A 14,855-nucleotide genomic window follows, 5' to 3' on the forward strand; every position below is an offset into this window, starting at 1 on the left:
AGATTGAAGACCCTGAAACTGAGCTGCAGCACGGTGGCCAAGACCATACAGCGGTATAACAGGACAGGTTCCCCTCAGAACAGGCCTCGCCATGGTCCACTAAAGAAGTTGAGGTCACGTGCTCAGCGTCATATCCAGAGGTTGTCTTTGGGAAATAGATGTATGAGTGCTGCCAGCATTGCTGCAGAGGTTGAGGGGTGGGGGGTCAGCCTGTCAGTGCTCAGACCATACGCCGCACACTGCATCAAATTGGTCTGCATGGCTGTCATCCCAGAAGGAAGCCTCTTCTAAAGATGATGCACAAGAAAACCTGCAAACAGTTTGCTGAAGACAAGCAGACTAAGGACATGGATTACTGGAACCATATCCTGTGGTCTGATGAGACAAGATAAACGTATTTGGTTCAGATGGTGACAAGCGTGTGTGGGGGCAACCAGGTGAGGAGGACAAAGACAAGTGTGTCTTGTCTACAGTCAAGCATGGTGGTGGGAGTGTCATGGTCTGGGGCTGCATGAGTGCTGCCGGCACTGGGGAGCTACAGATCATTGAGGGAACCATGAATGCCAACATGTACTGGGACATACTGAAGCAGAGCATGATCCCCTCCCTTCAGAGACTGGGCCGCAGGGCAGTATTCCAACATGATAACCACCCCAAACACACCTCCAAGAAGACCACTGCCTTGCTAAAGAAGCTGAGGGTAAAGGTGATGGACTGGCCAAGCATGTCTCCAGACCTAACCCCTATTGAGCATCTGTGGGACATCCTCAAACGGAAGGTGGAGGAGCGCAAGGTCTCTAACATCCACCAGCTCCGTGATGTCATCATGGAGGAGGGGAAGAGGACTCCAGTGGCAACCTGCGAAGCTCTGGTGAACTTCATGCCCAAGAGGGTTAAGGCAGTGCTGGAAAATAATGGTGGCCACACAAAATATTGACACTTTGGGCCCAATTTGGACATTTTCACTTAGGGGTGTACTGACTTTTGTTGCCAGCGGTTTAGACATTAATGGCTGTGTGTTGAGTTATTTTGAGGGGACAGCAAATTTACACTGTTATACAAGCTGTACACTCACTACTTTACATTGTAGCAAAGTGTCATTTCTTCAGTGTTGTCACATGAAAAGGTAGAAGAAAAGATTTACAAAAATGTGAGTGAGGGGTGTACTTACTTTTGTGAGATACTGTAAATGCTAAGGGCACATTCCCACTATTGTGCAGCAGTAATGGGCGCATTGCTGTGTGTTCTTGTATCGTGCAGCAACGCATGTTATGTTTGTTGGTGCAATGGCTTCCCAATGCACCTCGCCCACAGACATGCATTGCAGTGCAGCACAACACGTGGAAACACACCAACCCGTGCTGCGGTGCGCTGCTAAAAACGATCCATGAGCCAATTTTATTGCCCTGGCAGCCCATTCATTTGCATAGGCTGCCTTGACAGTAGACATGTGCAATTTCGTTCCAAATTCGTTATTTTTTTAACTAATTCGGTAATTCTGAAACATCTGAAATGAACGAAAACCCATTTCATAAATTTTTCTTAATATTTGAAAATTCGTAATTTTTGAAAAATTCATAAATTCGGAAACCCGAAAATTTGAAAATCTGAAATAATAACTAACTATTAAATTACAGGTATCAAAGATATGCTGGGAGGTTAATTGGCTTCTGTCTAAATTGGTCCCAGTATATGAATGTGAGTTGGGGACCTTAGATTGTAAGCTCCTTGAGGGTAGGGATTAGGGTTGCCACCTCATCCCTTTAAGCCCGGACACATATGAATTACACGGGTTCTGAGGCTAATTTAATGCAGATGAGGCACCAAATGAGTTTAATTACCACCTTAATCAGCCACAGAACCTGTGTAATTAATATGTGTTCGGTTTTAAAGGGATGCGGTGGCAACCCTAGTAGGGACCGATGTGAATCTACAATGTATATGTAAAGCGCTGCGTAAAATTGACAGCGCTATACAAGTACCTTAAATAATAATTTTGGAATTTCCTTTCAAATTTGGCTGTTAGTGAACGAATACGAATTTATCCGAAGTTACGAATGATCCGAAATAACGAATGCCGTATCTAAACGAATGGAATGTAACAAAATAATAATAATAAATAACAATAATAAAAACTTTCTATTATTATTATTTATTATTATTAATTCGATCCGTTCCATTTGTTCAGATGAGGCATTCGTTATTTCGGATAATTTGCAACTTCGGATAACTTTGTATTCGTTCACTAACAGCCAAATTAGAAAGGAAATTCCAATACCTATAATTTAATAGTTATTATTATTTTGAATTTTCGGATTTTCTTTCTCTTCTTCGAATTTACGAATTGCGATCCTAACAAATGACATGAAAAACGAAAAAAAAAAAAAAACACGAATGAAACGAAAATGAACGGATTTTTCGGCAGTGCACATGTCTACAAGATATATATCTCTCCCATCTATCAAAAAACGGATTGTACAGAGAAACCTGTGCAAATTATATATATATATATATATATATATATATATATTATATATATATATATATATATATTATTATTATTATTATTAATTCCTTCTGTTCCATTTGTTCAGATGCAGCATTCGTTATTTCAGATAAGTTGCAACTTCGGATAAATTAGTATTCGTTACGTTCACTAACAGCCAAATTTGAAAGGAAACTCCAATACCTTTAATTTAGTAGTTAGTTATTATTACTTGGTTAATTATTTAGAATTTTCAGATTTTCTTTCTTATTTTCGAATTTGTGAATTGCGATCATAATGAATGAACCGAAAAAACCCCAAAAATCGAATGAAACAAACAGATTTTTCAGCAGTGCACATGTCTACTTGACACATGGCAAAACGCACATCAACACATGTGTATGTGTGAATGGGTCCTTACTGGATGACATTTTGGTTTGCTCTGTGCATTGTGTATCAGAAATAAATCTCATTTTCCTTTTGATCAAAATATTTATTACCAATGTTTTTTTTTTTTTGTTCATCTTACTGCTTAGCTTAGTGCTGTTGATCTGCTGCAACCTTTTTACAGACACTTCATGCCTTCATGCAGGGAAGGCTGCATGACATGTCTCAGGGAAGGCTTCCTGAGGGTGACAACGGTGGGCTATGTCTGCATGATGCGTGTTATGAAGGCGTTTTGCAGCCTCCTGTGTGACAGTATGACAACGTATGGAAAAAAGGGGTGAAAAAGGGGGGGGGGGGGATGGGGGGGGGCTTGGTGGGACTTTATATATGACTTTATATATGAATATGTCTCCATCCCTGATTCAATATAACTTTCTACCTTATATATATATATTTGTGTTTTTTTCACAGATATTTAATGCATTTGCCCCTGAAGAGTGGAATAAATCGACGAAACGCGTAGGTCTTATTGGATTCATCTTCATTGGATGGCTTAACCCAGTTTTATATATACAGATTTTATCTCTAAGGTGGTCCGGGTCAGCTAGGGCGACTGTTATATATTTACCCTACTATGTAGTATCTTGGTGGTCATATGTTTATTATACAATGTATCATTTATTGTTGTTGCCAATTTTCTACATACTATGTCTGTTACATGTCATTATGGACACAAACCTATGAATGAATTTCTTACATTATGCAATTGTTATGTAGCCATAAACATTGTGTTTTTTTATATTGACTGCATTTCTGCTGCCGCACGATGTACTGCCATATTAAGTCCCACCTTAGTTCTCCTTTGTTTCTCAGGATGACCACGTAGGTTCAAAGTTGAAAGACGGGAACAGAGTGTTTTTTTTTTATAAGAAAAACAGAGATAGAACGGACGGACAGTTACATAGTTACATAGTAGGTGAGGTCGAAAAAAGACACAAGTCCATGAAGTCCAACCTCTGTGTGTAAGTCCATCCGTGGCATTTTCTTTGCTACTATATATTCCATGGTCTCCTGTTGGTGGTATTATAGCAAAGTGGAAGCAACTGGAACAACAGCAACTCAGCCACGGAGTGGTAGGCCACGTATAATGACAGAGCAGGGTCAGCGCACCCTGAAGCGCACAGAAGTCGCCAACTGTCTGCAGAGCCAATTGCTACTGACCTCCAAACTTCATGTGGCCTTCAGATTAGCACAACAACAGTGGGGTGGAGTTTGGGGTGGAGGAACTTGACTGGCCTGCACCCCAACCCGATAGAACAAATTTGGGATGAATTAGAGCGGAGACTGCGAGCCAGGCCTTCTCGTCCAACATCAGTGCCTGACCTCACAAATGCTCTTCTGGAAGAATGGTCAAACATTCCCATAGACACAGGGCCGGTGCTACCACTAGGCAAACTAGGCAGCCGGCTAGGGCGCCCTGCTGCCTAGGGCACCCGGCCACTGGTGTTATTACTCTCTTCTCTCTGCAGCAAGCAACTAAGTCTCAGCATCAGCAGGCAGCCGCTGCTCCATTCACACATAGTGTCAGAAGCGCAGCGGCCGAGGAGGACTGTCTCTGTGTCCCGACTCCTGAATGAATGGAAGCGAACAAACATTCATTGATGGGCGCTGGTGAGGCTGCTTTGATGGGCACTGGTGAGGCTGCTTTGATGGGCACTGGTGAGGCTGCATTGATGGGCGCTGGTGAGGCTGCTTTGATGGGCGCTGGTGGGGCTGCATTTGATGGGCGCTGGTGGGCTGCATTTGATAAGAGCTTCATTAAAAAGGCGGAGTATATATGGGCGGGGCAAAGGGGGTGAAGTCAGGAGTGGAGCAAAGGGGGTGGAAAAATTAGATTTCGCCTAGGGTGTCAAAAATGCTTGCACCAGCCCTACATAGACACCCTCCTAAACCTTGTGGACGGCCTTCCCAGAAGAGTTGAAGCTGTTATAGCTGCAAAGCGGGGGGCCAACTCAATATTGAACCCTACGGACTAAGACTGGGGGGCCATTAAAGTTCATGTGTGTGTAGAGGCAGGCGTCCCAATACTTTTGTTAATATAGTGTGGATAGATAGATTAAATGGATGAATAGAGAAGATAAATCAATAGATAGATTAGATATGACAGGGAGCGGTCCAGGCTCTGTTCAGAAGGCCAAACACATGACGGCCAACAATGAGTCCAGTGTCTGCGCCCCCCCCACACACACCACCACGCTGCGCTCCCAGCAGGCTCGGATAATATGAATGGAAATTTCTATTCTTCTGTAGAAGTTGTAGTGATGGGGGGGGGGGGGAGCAGCTGTCGCTGTCCATGCGTCTATAGCGGATCATGGGCCCTATGCGTGGTTTAGCAGCTGCCCCCATTATCCTGACAGCCCCCCCCCCATTGTTCCCCCATGTTCTGATTCTGCAGATTAAAGGGGAACTCTGAGCACTGTTAGTATATAAAATGACAAATCAGCCTTACAGTTTATGGGACAATCAGATTATTTAAAAAAGTTCTTATGTCAATTTATCTTCAGATCTCGCCTTGCGATGATTGCAATGTGTGTGTGGGTTTTATGATCAGATACCAACCAACATTTAAGATCAGATCAGATAGAATCTGGAAGTTATCATTAAAGGGGTTGTAAATCCTCGTGCATCCTATGTATTAAGGTGAAAAAACACACCTGGCAGTGACCGGCCCCCCAGCCCCCCCCCCCCCCCCCCCGTTTTACTTACCTAAAACCTGGAACTTGATCCGGCGGGGACGCGCTGCCTCTCTGCCCGAGGTTCTCGGCTCTTGATTGGATAGATTGATAGCAGCGCAGCCATTGGCTCCCGCTGCTGTCAATCAATCGGGGCCGAGTCATACATACGGCAGCTATGGACGCCCAATGCTGGACTCGGGGGTGCGACCGGAAGGTAACCCCCTCGGGAGAGCGCTTCTCCTAGGGGGGGATCTGATGTGGGGAGGAGCCGCAAGAGCCGCCGAGGGACCCCAGAAGACGAGGTTTGATGTTCAAAACGAACTGCACAGTGGAGGTAAGTGCGATATATTTGTTATTTTAAAAAAAAAAACAACAAACGAACCCTTACAATCACTTTACCTTGCGCTCAGTACACTGCTTATATTTTGCCCCCCCCCCCCCCATTAACACACATGACATGATGTCAATGTACAATGTACAATGTATATGTAAAAGCGCTGCGTAAATTGACGGCGCTATATAAGTACCTTAAATAAATAAAATAAAATAAATAAATTACATTTTAAAATAAAACTTTCTGTTTTCATTACATACTTCAACCACTTCAGCTCCAGAAGATTTTACCCCCCTTCACGACCAGGTCATCTTTTGCTATTCGGCACTGCACTACTTTAACTGGTAATTGCGCGCTCATCCAACACTGTACCCAAATTACATTTATATCTTTTTTTTTTTTTTCATACAAATAGAACTTTCTTTTGGTGGTATTTGATCACCTCTGGGTTATTTTTAATTATATAAACAAAAAAATAGAATGACAATTTAGATTTACAATTACTTTCTGCTATAAAACATATCCAATAATAAAAAAATGTAAAAAAATGAAATTTCTTTTTTTTGCAAAATGTATTCTGCTGCATGTCTTTGGTGGGAAAAAAAATCCCAATAAGTGTATATTGATCGGTTTACATGAAAGTTATAGCATCTACAAACTATGGGATATATATTGGATTTTTTTCTCTTTTCAATATTTTTTTCTTTTAAACGTTTTTATTATGTTTTCATAGGTTTAAACAACAGATGCACAGTAATATCAGATGTGGAAATGCAATATTTGAAGGAATAGAAAATAATAAAAATTAAGTTTTCTTTAGTAATAAACATTAAAATAAGCTATAAGGTAAAAATTAGTAGATGATACAAAGTTACTTGTTTTTTTTTTTACAAAGTTACTTGTCTTTACAATATTTTTATTGACTTTATAATGCAGAAGAAAACATGTTAAACAGAATAAGAGTTGTGATGGTCTCACTAGATACATAATCAAGAGCATATGTGGACCAAATATCTCTTACTTCAGGAACAGAAGTATGAGTGAAGCGAATACATAAGTTGGACTTGACATACATTGTAGTTTATCAAGGGAGTCACTGACCAGGAGCCATCAGTCATTTTAGACATGAGCTAAGAATAGGAATCAATGGCAGAGCAGCCCAGGGAAGTGGAGCACAGTAGGATACGGAGAAATGCCAAGTGCCACCAAGTGCCAATCCCGCCACCCCAATGGGATCATACTATGGACAGGATGGGCCCCCGGCTGTCCGAACCAGCTAATATAGGAGAACAGGCTTTTCAGACCGATGAGTCCAGTCCTAGCTATGTGGAGGACCAGATTGAGAAGACAGGAAGCTCGGCAATATAACAAACATTATCAATACTTGGTGGTACAGCCATATAATCTCTTTACTTTTTTTCGAGATAACAGCCATTGTGCCCATCAAATGCAGCCTCTGTGCCTATCAGATGCTGCCACTGTACCATCAAACACAGCCACTGTGCCATCAAACGTAGCCACTGTGCCATATCAAATCCTGCCACTGTGCCCCATCAAATACAGTTACTGTGCCCATCTTGTGCAGCCACTGTGCCCCATCAAATGCAGCCTCAAATGAAGCCTCACTGAGTCTCATGCTTACCTTACAGGCAGCTCCTCTCGGGCCGTGTGTTCCATGGAGCTGCCAACATCACTTCTGGTTTCCCGTGGAACAGGGAAACCGGAAGTAACCTCTTAACTTGAACAACAAAGCTCCCGCCCGTAGTAACACTATGGGCAGAAGCTGCTCTGCGCCTTGGAATGCGCCACAAAGCAGGTCAAAAGCCTGCAAATGAAGCGTCTCGTCTGCAATCTCGTGATTGCATTGACGTGATGCTTCCCATGGTGCACTGTGTTCGGTGCGGCCCGTACACCCCCTAAGGACCGGCCACCACTGCTAACTAGACATGCAGATTATAGGAGGCCAACGAGCCTCTGGTGTTGTCGAAGGCCCGGCCCTCACATTATTTCCCAGTTATTAGACAGATGAGAACATTATTACTGGTATGTTTAGGTGACCAGAGTGGTTTGACACCCCGGCCACCTAAACATCTATTTATTGATTTCCAATTTCCTGCACCTTGACATGAAAAGCATAAAATAAAAAACAAATCTGAGGATTTTCACCAATCGAAGATTGGGGTGGAATCAAGCAAGAGAGAGACGGATGGTCTCTGGGGAAGTAATGGAGGGAGAAGAGGGAATGACGAGAGGAAGGAGAAAGACGAGGGAGGTCACCTAGAGTTATGACATTTGTGAGGCAATGGTGCCAGGGTAAGGAGGGGTGTGGGTGTAAGTTGCCCAGGGTTCCCATAGTGATTCAAACTCGTGAACTCTGTCTTGGAGCATGCTTACTATTTTTGGCTGGGCCATAATCCAGGAGATCTTTCGTTTCACCGCGGAGAGTGGAACTGAGGGTCTTTTCCAGTGTCTTACGATGGTGATTTTGGCACCTAGGAGCATGTAAAATACCAATGCTTGGGTATATTTGAATATATTCTCCACCTTGTGGTTGAGGAGCGCTATTCCGGGGTTTGAGGAACAAACACCCCTGTGACCTTTGCGTAACAGGTGGAAAAATCTGTTCCAAAAACCTTGAATACGTGGGCACAATATATTGGACTTTTTTTTGTTATACTAGTAATGGTGGTAATCAGCGACTTTATAGTGGGACTGTGATAGTGCGGTGGGAAATCTGACACTAACTGACACAGTGATCGGTGATAATACTATACACTGTCACTGTACTAATGACACCTGGCTGGTAAGGGCTTAACATCTAGGGGCGATCAAGAGTTAAATGTGTGCCTAACTAGGTGTACTGTGCGATGCTTTTTACGAATTGATTTCGAAGGCTCCATTCGCACCTAGGCGATTTGAATCGCGGGCGGAATAGCCGCGATTCCGAATCGCGTCAAAACGCGGGACAACATTTGCAATGCCATTACTTCTTAACAGCACCCCAGTCACTGTGCGATTTTGTCTCCTGGGCAACACGCGTCCCGCGGTTTTGTTTGCCCAAGGCTCCATTCCCACCTAGGCGTTCCAGAATCGTGGGCGATTCTACCCAGGATTCCAGAATCGTGCCAAAAGGGGGGAACGCATTTGCGATGCCATTGCTTCTAATTGCACCCCAATCGCGGTGCGATAAATTTCGCTGCAATCGCGGCAAATCGCAACGAGCAGCGCTGTCACCCAAAAGACGATCCTGCTCCTTTTTAAGCGTCAAGCTTCATGCGTTGCGATTTTGCAGCGATTTGCAGTGTAATTTCGTAGTGACAACCATGGAAAAAAAAAAAACCCGCACTGCGATTAGGGTACTATTCGAAGTAATGGTTTTGCAAACGTGTTTTGCGTTTTGCCGCAAATCTTGGAACGCTCAGGTGTGAATGTGGCCTAAGAAACACAGAGATCGTTCCCTGAGGCTGCAATCACACATCAGCGTTTTGAATTGTGGGCATATTTGCTGCGATTCTGCCTGCGTTTTTTAAAGCGCGGATGTGTGACTGACAAATCGCGGGAGTCGCATTTAAGATTCCATTCATTTGAATGAAACCTAAAATCGTGGGGCGAGTCTGCCGTGATTGTCCTGCAATAAATTGTGTTGCAATTGCGGCAACCCGCATCGCGGTAAGCATGTTGCCTAAAAGTAGCTCCTGACCTTTTTTTTGGGGCAACATAATTCCCGGGATGCGGGTTGCCGCGATCGCAGCGCGATTTATCGCGTGACGCACACCGCAGACCCGCCCGTGATTTTAGGTGTTACTCAAATGAATGGCATCCCAGGCTCTGTTTACATCTCCGCGTTCCAAATCGCGGGCGGAACCGCTGTCATTCGAAATAGCGGCAAATCGCGGGGCGCCCGTGCGTTCCCTGTCACTTTTCAATAGCACCTCAAACGCGGCACGATGTTGCCGTGACTCGTCGGGTGGCAATCGCGGTAAAATCGTGCAAACAGAATCGCGGTACGCCTTTCGCCCCAAAAAAAGTACAAGAGCTTCTTTTGGGGGTGACGGGCGTCCCGCGATCCTGTTTTTCGCAATTTTACCACGATTGTCACCAGATGTGAACGGAGCCTTAAGTGCGAGTCCTGCAATTTGGCATTCTCACAACGGCGCTTCCAAATTGCAGGGCAGAATCGCGGAAAATCTGCCCGCGATTCAAAACGCTGAAGTGAACGCAGCATGACTGTGTACAGAGCTCTGTGTTGGCTGCCAACACAGAGGTCTAAACGCTGTGATAGGACACAGCCGATCAGCAGTTCCCGGCTGGGAATCATTGGGCAGGGGTGGGACTTGCTGATAGGCTCCTGTTGTGTAAAATCACTGCGGGAGCCGCCCTAAACCCGGAGGAAGGCAGTGATGTACCGGTATGTCGCTTTGCCTACAGCGGCCGCCCGTCCGCAGTGCATTATGGGCAGACGGGCACTAAGTGGTTAATAATTAGTAATAAAAATAGAACAGCTTGTGTAGCAATTATTAAAGTTGTAATTTTGTTTTTATGAAAGTGGAGCATTCCTTTAAATTTCTGCACTGAGGTTGGTGGAGGGAGTGGTCGCTCGCGGTGTCCCTGCCCCTCTCCCTGGGCGAGTCTCGCACCTCCCGGTACTCACGGCCTCTCCGGGTTTAATGATTCTTCATTGTTTCCTGTGAACTTCAGCTGCAGCACATTCACTTTATTCTAGAAGTGTGAGATCTCACAATCTAACCATTTCCTGTCTGTGTATTATGTCACAGCGAGACCCCGCTGACGGCGCGGCTGGCCCTAATCCCCCAGAGGTCGGAGCCCCCGTGAGTCAGCCAAGTCCTCAGGAGCACATCCTACCACCGCATTGTTAGAGAGCCCCATTACCGAAAAAAAGGAAGTAATCGTCAGCCGATAAGATTGATCGGATACTTCTCTTTCTCAGCATTCATGGATGATATCATTAAAGAGTACCTGTCATTAGGGATGGACAGCTCTGCCGGGCTGGGTTCACATTTTTGAGAGTCTACTCAAAGTTGGTAGTTCACTAAGCACATTACTGGATATCATTACTGAATTCTGGCCATTTGTAGAGCTAATAAGCAAGAGATTGGTGTTGATTTACTAAAGGCAAATCCACTTTGCACTACAAGTACACTGAAAGTGCTGTCGCTGTAGATCTGAGGGGAAGCTATGAAATGAGGGGAAGCTCTGCTGATTTTATCATCCAATCATAGTTACATAGTTACATAGTAGGTGAGGTTGAAAAAAGACACATGTCCATCAAGTCCAACCTATGTGTGTGATTATATGTCAGTATTACATTGTATATCCCTGTATATTGCGGTCGTTCAGGTGATTATCTAATAGTTTCTTGAAGCTATCAATGCTCCCCACTGAGACCACCGCCTGTGGAAGGGAATTCCACTTCCTTGCCGCTCTTACAGTAAAGAACCCTCTACGTAGTTTAAGGTTAAACCTCTTCTCTTCTAATTGTAATGAGTGGCCCCGAGTCTTATTAAACTCTCTTCTGCGAAAAAGTTTTATCCCTATTGTGGGGTCACCAGTCCGGTATTTGTAAATTGAAATCATATCCCCTCTCAAGTGTCTCTTCTCCAGAGAGAATAAGTTCAGTGCTCACAACCTTTCCTCATAACTAAGAGCCTCCAGACCCTTTATTAGCTTTGTTGCCCTTCTTTGTACTCGCTCCATTTCCAGTACAATCCTTCCTGAGGACTGGTGCCCAGAACTGGACAGCATACTCCAGGTGCGGCCGGACCAGAGTCTTGTAGAGCGGGAGAATTATCGTTTTATCTCTGGAGTTGATCCCCTTTTAATGCCAATATTCTGTTTGCCTTAATTAGCAGCAGCTTGGCATTGCATGCCATTGCTGAGGCCTATCATCTACTAGGACCCCCAGCTCCTTTTCCATCCTAGATTCCCCCAGAGGTTCATGTGCAAGCTAAAGTGCTGTTTTTTTATTTCCTTTGCATGTCCCCCTCGGATCTACAGCAACATTACTTCCAAGTGCAGTTGTAGTGCAAAGTGGATTTGCCTTTAGTAAATAACCCCCATCGTCACATAAAAGGTGTGGGAAGCTGGACACTGCCATGGGATGATTCCATCGCTAAAAAGGAATAGTGCCCCATCATTGGTGTCAGTGGGAGGAATAGTGCCCCATCATTGGTGTTAGTGGGAGAATAGTTCCCCATCATTGGTGTCAGTGGAAGGAATAGTGCCCCATCATTGGTGTCAGTGGAGGAAATAGTGCCCCATCATTAGTATCAGTGGAAGGAATAGTGCCCCATCATTGGTGTCAGTGGGAGGAATAGTTCCCCATCATTGGTGTCAGTGGAGGAATAGTGCCCCATCATTGGTATCAGTGGGATGAATAGGGCCCCATCATTGGTGTCAGTGGGAGGAATAGTGTCCCATCATTGGTATCAGTGGGATGAATAGTGTCCCATCATTGTATAAGTGGGATGAATAGTGCCCCGTCATTGGTATCAGTGGGATGAATAGTGCCCCATCATTGGTGTCAGTGGGAGGAATAGTGTCCTATCATTGGTATCAGTGGGATGAATAGTGTCCCATCATTGGTATAAGTGGGATGAATAGTGCCCCATCATTGGTATCAGTGGGAGGAATAGTGCCCCATCATTGGTGTCAGTGGGAGGAATAGTGCCCCATCATTGGTATCAGTGGGAGGAATAGTGCCCTCTCATTGGTATCAGTGGGAGGAATAGTGCCCCATATTTGGTATCAGTGGGAGGAATGGTGGCCCATCATTGGTATCCGTGGGAGGAATGGTGCCCCATCATTGGTATCTGTGGGAGGAATAGTGCCACATCATTGGTGTCAGTGGGAGGAATAGTACCGCATCATTGGTATCTGTGGGAGGAATAGTGCCCCATCATTGGTGTCCGTGTGAGGAATAGTGCCCCATCATTGGTGTCAGTGGGAGGAATAGTACCCCATCATTGATGTCAGTGGGAGAATAGTGTCCCAAGGGCCAGATCAAGGCAAGCACAGGTCCGTATCTGGTCTGCAGGCCACAGTTTGGGGACCCCTGGCTTTTACTGATTTGCTTTTGTGACTCAGCTGACAAGGGAGAAGACTAGGCCCACTATTAGCCCCTTCCCATCTAGACAGGAGGATGGGGATCAGGGGTCAGGTTTGGTGAAGGTCATGTGTGGATCAGGGTCAGGTTTGGTGAAGGTCATGTGTGGATCAGGGTCAGTTTTGGTGAAGGTCATGTGTGGATCAGGGTCAGGTTTGGTGAAGGTCATGTGTGGATCAGGGTCAGGTTTGGTGAAGGTCATGTGTGGATCAGGGTCAGTTTGGTGAAGGTCATGTGTGGATCAGGGTCAGGTTTGGTGAAGGTCATGTGTGGATCAGGGTCAGGTTTGGTGAAGGTCATGCGTGGATCAGGTCAGGTTTGGTGAAGGTCATGCGTGGATCAGGGTCAGGTTTGGTAAAGGTCATGTGTGGATCAGGGTCAGGTTTGGTGAAGGTCATGTGTGGATCAGGGTCAGGTTTGGTGAAGGTCATGTGTGGATCAGGGTCAGGTTTGGTGAAGGTCATGTGTGGATCAGGGTCAGGTTTGGTGAAGGTCATGTGTGATCAGGGTCAGGTTTGGTGAAGGTCATGTGTGGATCAGGGTCAGGTTTGGTGAAGGTCATGTGTGGCTCAGGGTCAGGTTTTGGTGAAGGTCATGTGTGGATCAGGGTCAGGTTTGGTGAAGGTCATGTGTGGCTCAGGGTCAGGTTTGGTGAAGGTCATGTGTGGCCTTCAGGTGTGACATGGAAAAGAAGGTTATTTTTCCAGCTGATAACATGACTAGAGCCCCCCCAGCACACCTTAAAAATAACCCTTAATTGACCTCTACAGGACAAACCACCAGGTCCTCTTGAACACCGGCCCTCAGACACGTGAACTTACCTGGAAATGTTGTGGAAGCTGCAGAACAAGTTTCTGGCGTTGTACTACTACACGGGATATGGAGGACACACATGACAGCGCTGATTGGCTGAGTGTTGTCCTATGAATTGAGTCACATGCTCCTCTATCTCAGGTAGTTTCTGGAAATTTCCATCATCTCCTGACTTTGAAGAGAACAGAGAGGGAGTGAAGGAAAGGTTACGTGTATGCTGAGGTTATATGGGGGAACTTTCCCCCGGCCTCAAAGAAAAAGCCCCACTTCAAATTTGTGATAATCTGTTCCAGAGAACAAAATACAAGTACACTTCCCATGTAGTGCCTAAGACTAGCTGTGGGGGTCGGACAGAGCGACCCCCCCCCTCGCTTCACAACTGTCCAACAATGCAGCTAGCAAAGAGATGCCTGCTTTGACAGTGTGTGTGGGGGGGATGTGTGCTGGGAGGGGGGATTTGGAGTGTGTGGGGGATGTGTGCTGGGAGGGGGGAATTGGAGTGTGTGTTTGGGGGGGCTTCGTGCTGGGAGGGGGGATTTGGAGTGTGTGTGGGGGGTGTGCTGGGAGTGGGGATTTAGAGTATGTGGGGGATGTGTGCTGGGAGGGGGGATTTGGAGTGTGTGGGGGGATGTGTGCTGGGAGGGGGGAATTGGGGTGGGTGTTTGGGGGGGCTTTGTGCTGGGAGGGGGGATTTGGAGTGTGTGGGGGGGGTGCTGGGGAGGGGGGGATTTGGAGTGTGTGTGTGGGGGGGGGGATGTGTGCTGGGAGGGGGGATTTGGAGTGTGTGTGGGGGGGGGATGTGTGCTGGGAGGGGGGATTTGGAGTGTTGTGGGGGGGTGTGTGCTGGGAGGGGGGATTTGGAGTGTGTGGGGGGGGATGTGTGCTGGGAGGGGAATTTGAGTGTGTGGGGGGATGTGTGCTGGAGGGGGAATTGGAGTGTGTGTTTGGGGGGCTTTGTGCTGGGAGGGGGATTTGGAG

Source organism: Aquarana catesbeiana, linkage group LG04, assembly GCF_042186555.1.
Source record: "Aquarana catesbeiana isolate 2022-GZ linkage group LG04, ASM4218655v1, whole genome shotgun sequence".
NCBI lineage: Eukaryota > Metazoa > Chordata > Amphibia > Anura > Ranidae > Aquarana > Aquarana catesbeiana.